We start from the raw sequence: 8036 nt of genomic DNA on the forward strand, positions 1-8036 counted from the left end.
AGAGCCGTCCCGCGGAGTGGCGACGTGCGGGGCGTCTGATAGAAGTGGACGTGTTCCGCGGAGTGACGACGCGCGGGGCCTCCGAATGAAGTAGACGCATCCAACGAAGTGATGATGCGCGGGGCCTCCGAATGAAGTAGAGGTGTCCCGCGGAGTGGCGACGCGCGGGGCGTCTGAATGAAGTGAACGGTTCCGCGGAGTGACGATGTATGGGGCCTCCGAGTGAAGTAGAGCCGTCCCACAAAGTGGCGACGTGCGAGGCGTCTGAGTGAAGTGGGCGCATTCCGCGGAGTGACGACGCGTGGGGCCTCCGAGTGAAGTGGACGCGTTTCGCGGAGTGGCGATGCGCGGGATGTCCGATCGACGAAGATGCATCCATATCGGAGTGGTGGCTCACGGGCCGTCCGAGTGTTGTAGACGGGTTGAATGCAGTGGTCATGGTCGTTGCTGTGGAGGATCGGCCGAGTGGACCCCGTGACCTCACGGCCGAGTGAGCCCTGTTTGAGCGGACGTCTCATCCGAGTGCTCCCGCCTGTCAGAGTGAACCGCAGTCGTCGTTGTGGAGGTGCGATACAGATGATGCAGCGATGCGATACCTTGCATGTACGCAGAATCTTGCTGAAGCTGGGCAGGGGACGAGAGGTCAACTTGGTGCAGCGCTCGGTCAGTAACGGGGCAATAAATCCCTGTTAATTAGGTGTAATTGTTTGGCTAGCCAACGCATGGAAGGAGTAGCCCACGTCCAGACCACGGACGCAGAATCTGCATGTAAGAGGCATTGATTAGCGCTAATTAAGCAAAAGTTAAAGCGTTAATGTACGTAATGGAAGTTTCCCTTTCCCACGGTCATTCACTGCATGCAGTTCATTGCTATGCCGTGGGATTTGCCGGACTTGATCTCGCGGCCCCGGAAGGCATCGAACTCGTCGGATACGGGACCGTCGGAGGCTCCGGAGAGCAGCTCGGAGACCGTCGAAGTCGCGGTCGTCTCGGGCGTGCCTGATGCGGAGCAGCACGTCGACGAACACAACGACGCCGATGGGCACGGTGTAGCCGACTATGGCGTTCCGGGCTGGGCTGCGATCGCCGGAGTCACGCGTGTGTGAGGCACTGCGTTTCTATCGCAGGGGCCACGGCACTGCAGCTGACCAGAGGACGAGGCCGTCGAGTGTGAGAGGTTCGAGGACGGCATCGAGGCCGAAGACGACGATCGGCGGACGGCGTCGGTGTCAATGCGTGGAAGCGCGACGTCGGCGTCGTAGATGGAGTCGGAGACGACGGGTGGACGGCGCCGACGTTCATGCGTGGGGGCGCAACGATGGTGTCGCAGACGAGACCGTAGATGGCAACGCGTGGATGGCGTCGCTTCATCGCCTCGGAGCAGAACCAGCGATCAGAACGGAGCGAGGTGTCCCTTTCGCCGCTTCTTCTCCTTATGATTGATCACGCATGGGTGATGTCTGATCCTACAGGAGGAAAAGATCAACCCATTGTTAGATAATTACTTCAAAGAAGGACTAGAAAAAAGGATACTTCCCTGATCCTTTTCTTTGCATGCATGGCGTGATGGCCAGAATTCTAGCAGCCAATCTCTCTCACGATCATCGTCGATCTGCTGCCAAAAATTGATGAAGAAACCATTTGCACCATGGTTCGACAGACGCCATGCCCCAAGGTGGGCGCCAACTGTCGTGGGAACGACTCCGACTGTAAGAGAGGGGTAGGATAACGGAGCATGATCTATCGAGATGCATATGGGTGACACGGTGGTTTTAGCGAGTTCGGGCCTCTCACGGTGGAGATAACAACCCTACGTCTCGTGCTCCGGAGAGGCTTTGTTTTATCTGAGTATATATCCGGAGATTATAATGTATGTGTGAGAGAGAGGAACGGATCCCCATGCCTGAGCTAAGTCCTGAGACTAATGGTGAAAAGAGAGAGAGGTGGAAGAAAAGAACCCCCCAAGTCTAGTGGTGGGGGGTGGCTTATATAGAGTGCGCCACCCCCTCACTTCCTATGTTACAAAGTGGAGTATCAATTCCATAATACCTGGCCACTACAAAACCGTTATGCTGACTATTGGTCTTCGCATATCCGAGTGAGTTACCCGGCCGAGTGGAATGAGCTTGTTGAGTGGAATGTCGTGCTCCGAGTGGTTGTTGCCGTCCGAGTGACTTTCAAGTTGCGGTACATCTGGACGGCGATCTGGCCCAGGGGCCCAGTACAAAGTGTACGTGTCCATGGGTAGGGTCTTTAGGTCAGGCCTGTTACCCTACCCCTAATACATGTCCTCGTCAGCCGGCCTCCCCCCTTGCTCCTTTATATACGGGGGTGGGGGATAACCCTAGAACCCACAAGTTGACATTGTTTAGCCGTGTGCGGTGCCCTCCTCCACCATATTCCATCTCGGTCATTTCGTCGTAGTGCTTAGGTGAAGCCCTGCGCCGGTAACTTCATCATCACCGTCGCCACACCGTCGTGCCGACGAAACTCTGCCTAGACTTCAGCTAAATCTAGAGTTCATGGGACGTCATCGAGTTGAACGTGTGCTGATCACGGAGGTGTCGTGCTTTCGGTACTTGATCAGTTGGATTGCGAAGACGTTCGACTACATCAACCACGTCACTTGACGCTTCCGCTTACGGTCTACGAGGGTACGTGGACAACACTCTCCCGCTCGTTGATATACATCACATGGATCTTGCGTGATCGTAGGAAATTTTTCGAAATGACTGCGTTTCTCAACAGGTGTTGCACGGCGGTAGAGGCCACAGCGGCGAGGTGCGACGGCCGTGAAGCGGTGACGGTGGAGACGCGTGATGCGGAGTTTCCACGGTGTGGTGACGTAGTGGTGCGTGGAAGCGCGAGGTGACATCGGACGGAGGCGTTCAAGACGACCACATATAACGAGCCATGTCAAGAGTAGGAGGAAAATTGTTAGCCACGATCTTGCATGCATGTTGTTAAATGGTTGCTAGCTACATGCATGGCTGGGTCAAGCGTGGCGGTTGAGAGAGTGGCTCACACCAGTGCCCTGCATGTACTTAGTGGTTAGTGTTGGAAATATTACCACTTTCTCGATTAATCTAATCCACGAGTAAATGGTAAACATGGCAAATACGATATGCATCTCATACAGATACATAAGCATGTGAGCACATACAGTACATAGATACGAAACATCTATGAACAACATATATACAGCTAGCACATGAACGAGCAAATAGGGGATGAACGAGTCATACCCTCCGGTTGGCCAGGCCAACGTGGCAGCGTCGGCAGCAGCCTCTGCATAGGCCGAGGCCTTCTTCTTGGCGGCTTCGTTGTTAGCCATGGAGTTGATGCAGGGGAAGTAGTGGAAGCAGAGGCGGTCGATGAAGGGGATGGATCAGGAGCAGTCGCGTCGAGATGCTCCCCAAAAACCTTATTGTTGTTCTCCCGGGCAGGATCTCGAACAAAAGGGTTCCGGAGGCACCTGATCTCCCGACCAACCGTGCACGCGGTCATCGGGATGGGATTGCCGGAAGCAGCACAGGGAGAGGAACAATAGATGACGGCTAGGGTTGTGCAAGAGGGAGTGAGTGAACTGAGTTAGGGTTCACTCCACTGGCCAGGGCCTTCTTAAATAAGTCGTCGGGTAGATGAGCCTAGGCTCAGTCCCATGACCGAGTCCACGAACAGCCCACGGTCCAACATCTCGGACAGTGGCACTTCCATATGAGACTCGTTAATTAATATGAGATTAATTAACCATTCTTGACCAGCAAAAATAAGCTTCGACTCGGCTCATTCCCGCAACCCGCGGCACGCGCGCGTGTCATGAGGAGGCGAGGCGTGGCGAGGCGAGCCGGCGGAGGAGGAGGAGCGCGCATGTACAACTCCTATTCCCAAGCTCCCAATAGCAAGTGATGGAGCAGCCCTTATAAAGAGGTCTCACTCTTCTTATTGTAGCACTATGGTACTAAACTTCCCACACTTCCCACCACTTGCCGTACACATGCATGGGCCTTAGAGATTAACTAGGGATTATTGTCTTATATGGGCCTAAGCCCATCCATAGTCCATCAATCCCCCACCAGATCTCGAGGCACATAGGTTTGTCAACTGTTCGAAACAATGTTTGATATACCAGAATTTTCAGTGGAGACTGTTAAGTTGAACTTCCACCTAGAGCAATAGGATTAGACTTCTTCACAACTGAACAATGGACCATGCCTTGAATTATCGGTTTGGAGTGTAGAAGTTTCGCCTATTGTCAGCCGATACGTGGCTGCCGAAGGCTAAACCCCACGGGTGGAGCTTATTAGTCATACTCCGTACCTTCTCATGAGATTCCTAGAGATCACCCAATCTCATAGACTGTGACCAGCAGTGGGACTCACATAGGTGTGTTCCTCCAAAGAATGCTCTGTAGGTTAGCATCTTGCTTACATAAGCTTTGGAACACATTAAGACAAAAGTCAGTCTGCCTTACATAATTGAGAGTATTATTGCATCTCCAACGGAGTGGGTTAATTAAGGATACTCTCCTCAGTTGACCACTGGATTGTTTTCCCAGATCCTAATTCACGGGTTCTCCGATCACATAGGTTGGGTTACCCCCATGGCAACTTACGTGGGTCTCATACCCATCTCCCTCGATGCATTTTCTATCACAATCCATGATAGCCCTTTCATAAAAGGGTCTGCCAGATTCTTAGCCGTCTGGATATAATCCAACTCTATCACTCCGGAGTTTCTTGATTTTCTGACAGATTTTAATCTACGTGCTTTGTGGATTTCATGTTGTCCTTTGAACTCTTAGCCTTGGCAATCACCGTTTGATTGTCATGGTTCATGAGGACAGCCGGGACTGGTTTATCAACCACCGGCAAATCCATTAAAGCTCTCAAAGCCATTCTTCTTTGACGCATGATGTGTCTAATGTTGTGAGTTCTGCTTCCATAGTCGATCTTGTTAAGACTGTCTGCTTGCAAGACTTCCAGGAAACAACACCACCACCAAGTGTGAAGACATATCCACTTGTGGCTTTTATCTCATCAGCATCAGATATCCAATTCAAATCACTATACCCCTCAAGTACCGTCGGGTACCCAGAATAGTGAATTCTATAGTTCACAGTACCTTATAAATAACGCATCACTCGCTCAACAGCATGCCAATGCATTTCTCTCAGAATGGAAACAAATCGGCTAGTTTGCACACAGCAAATGAGATGTCAGGACGAGTAGCACAAGCTAGGTACATCAATGAACCAACCACTTGAGAATATCTCAATTGATCTACATCCATGCCTTCAAACTTTCGAATCTGCATGCTAGGATCATATGGTGTTGCAGAAGGTTTGCAGTCCGAATATCCAAAATGGCTCAAAATCTTCTCAACATAGTGGGATTGCCTAAGTGTAATTCCACCCTCAGTATTTCTCAGTAGCTTGATGTTCAAGATAACATCAGCCACGCCCAGGTCTTTCATCTCAAAGTTATCAGATAGAAAAGCCTTAACCTCCTCAATGACTTTGAGGTGGGTCCCAAATATCAGTATGTCATCGACATACAGACACAGTATAACTCCTTCGCCCCCACCATAGCGATAGTATACACATTTTCAGCTTCGTTAACAACAAAGCCAGTAGATGTCAAAGTTGTATCAAACTTCTCATGCCATTGCTTAGGCGCTTGTTTCAGGCCATACAAAGATTTCACTAGCTTACACATCTTTCTTTCCTGGCCATTTACTACAAAGCCATCTGGCTGTTGCATGTAAATTTCCTCGTCTAGCTCTTCGTTAAGGAAAGTCGTCTTAACGTCCATCTAATGAACAATAAGACCATGCGAGGCAGCCAAAGCGAGTAACACTCGAATGGTTGTCAGCCTAGCCACAGGTGAGTAAGTGTCAAAGAAATCCTATTCTTCCTTTTGGGTATAACCCTTGGCCACAAGCCTTGCCTTGTACTTCTCAACAGTACCATTGGGCCTAAGCTTCCTCTTGAACACCCACTTACATCCCAATGGTTGGCAACCATAAGGATGATCAGTGATCTCCCATGTCCCGTTAGCCATGATGGAATTCATCTCGCTATGGACCACATCCTTCCAGTAGTCAGCATCCAGAGATGCATAAGCTTCTGAAATGGAAATAGGAGTGTCATAATTCACGAGGTACACGAGGAAATCATCACCAAAAGACTTTGCAATCCTTTGTCTCTTGCTCCTAATAGGACCTTCCTCGTCATCCTCCGTGGAACTTCCATCACTTTTGTGTTCATAGTATTGAAGGAAATATTCCCTAGAGGCAATAATAAAGTTATTATTTATTTCCTTATTTCATGATAAATGTTTATTATTCATGCTAGAATTGTATTAACCGGAAACATAATACATGTGTGAATACATAGACAAACATAGTGTCACTAGTATGCCGCTACTTGACTAGCTCGTGAATCAAAGATGGTTAAGTTTCCTAGCCATAGACATGAGTTGTCATTTGATTAACGGGATCACATCATTAGGAGAATGATGTGATTGACATGACCCATTCCGTTAGCCTAGCACTTGATCGTTTAGTATGTTGCTATTGCTTTCTTCATGACTTATACATGTTCCTGTAACTATGAGATTATGCAACTCCCGTTTGCCGGAGGAACACTTTGGATGCTACCAAACGTCACAACGTAACTGGGTGATTATAAAGGAGTACTACAGGTGTCTCCAAAGGTACATGTTGGGTTGGCATATTTCGAGATTAGGTTTTGTCACTCCGATTGTCGGAGAGGTATCTCTGGGCCCTCTCGGTAATGCACATCACTATAAAGCCTTGCAAGCAATGTAGCTAATGAGTTAGTTACGGAATGGTGCATTACGTAACGAGTAAAGAGACTTGCCGGTAACGATATTGAACTAGGTATTGGATACCGACGATCGAATCTCGGGCAAGTAACATATCGATGACAAAGGGAACAAAGTATGTTGTTATGCGGTTTGACCGATAAAGATCTTCGTAGAATATGTAGGAGCCAACATGGGCATCCAGGTTCCGCTATTGGTTATTGACCAAGAATAGTTTTAGGTCATGTCTACATAGTTCTCGAACCCGTAGGGTCCGCACGCTTAAGGTTTCGATGACAATTATATTATGAGTTTATGAGTTTTGATGTACCGAAGGAGTTCGGAGTCCCGGATGAGATCGGGGACATGACGAGGAGTCTTGAAATGGTCGAGACGTAAAGATCGATATATTGGACGACTATATTCGGAGTTCGGAAAGGTTCCGAGTGATTCGGGTATTTTTCGGAGTACCGGGGAGTTACGGGAATACGGGGAAGAGTATTGGGCCTTAATGGGCCTTAGTGGGAAGAAGCCAGGAGGTGGCGCGCGCCCCTCCCAAGCCCAGTCCGAATTGGACAAAGGGTTTGGGGCGCGGCCCCCCTCTCCCTTCCTTCTCCACTTCCCTTCTTTCCCCCCTTCTCCTAGTTGGACTAGGAAAGAAGGAATCCTACTCCCGGTGGGAGTAGGACTCCCCTTGGCGCGCCCTCCTCCTAGGGCCGGCCTCCTCCTCCCTTGCTCCTTTATATACGGGGGCAGGGGGACACCCCATGACACACAAGTTGATCTTCGTGATCCTTCCTTAGCCGTGTGCGGTGCCCCCCTCCACCATACTCCACCTCTGTCATATCATTGCGGTGCTTAGGCGAAGCCCTGCGTCAGTAGAACATCATCATCGTCACTACGCCGTCGTGCTGACGGAACTCATCCCCGACACTTTGCTGGAGCGGAGTCCGGGGATCGTCATCAAGCTGAACGTGTACTGAACTCGGAGGTGCCGTACGTTCGGTGCTTGGATCGGTCGGATCATGAAGACGTACGACTACATCAACTGTGTTGTCATAACGCTTCCGCTTACGGTCTACGAGGATACGTGGACAACACTCTCCCCTCTCATTGCTATGCATCACCATGATCTTGCGTGTGCGTAGGAATTTTTTTGAAATTACTACGTTCCCCAACAGTGGCATCAGAGCCAGGTTTTATGTGTAG

The sequence above is a fragment of the Triticum dicoccoides genome, chromosome 5B (assembly GCF_002162155.2).
Source record: "Triticum dicoccoides isolate Atlit2015 ecotype Zavitan chromosome 5B, WEW_v2.0, whole genome shotgun sequence".
In the NCBI taxonomy this organism is placed as follows: domain Eukaryota; kingdom Viridiplantae; phylum Streptophyta; class Magnoliopsida; order Poales; family Poaceae; genus Triticum; species Triticum dicoccoides.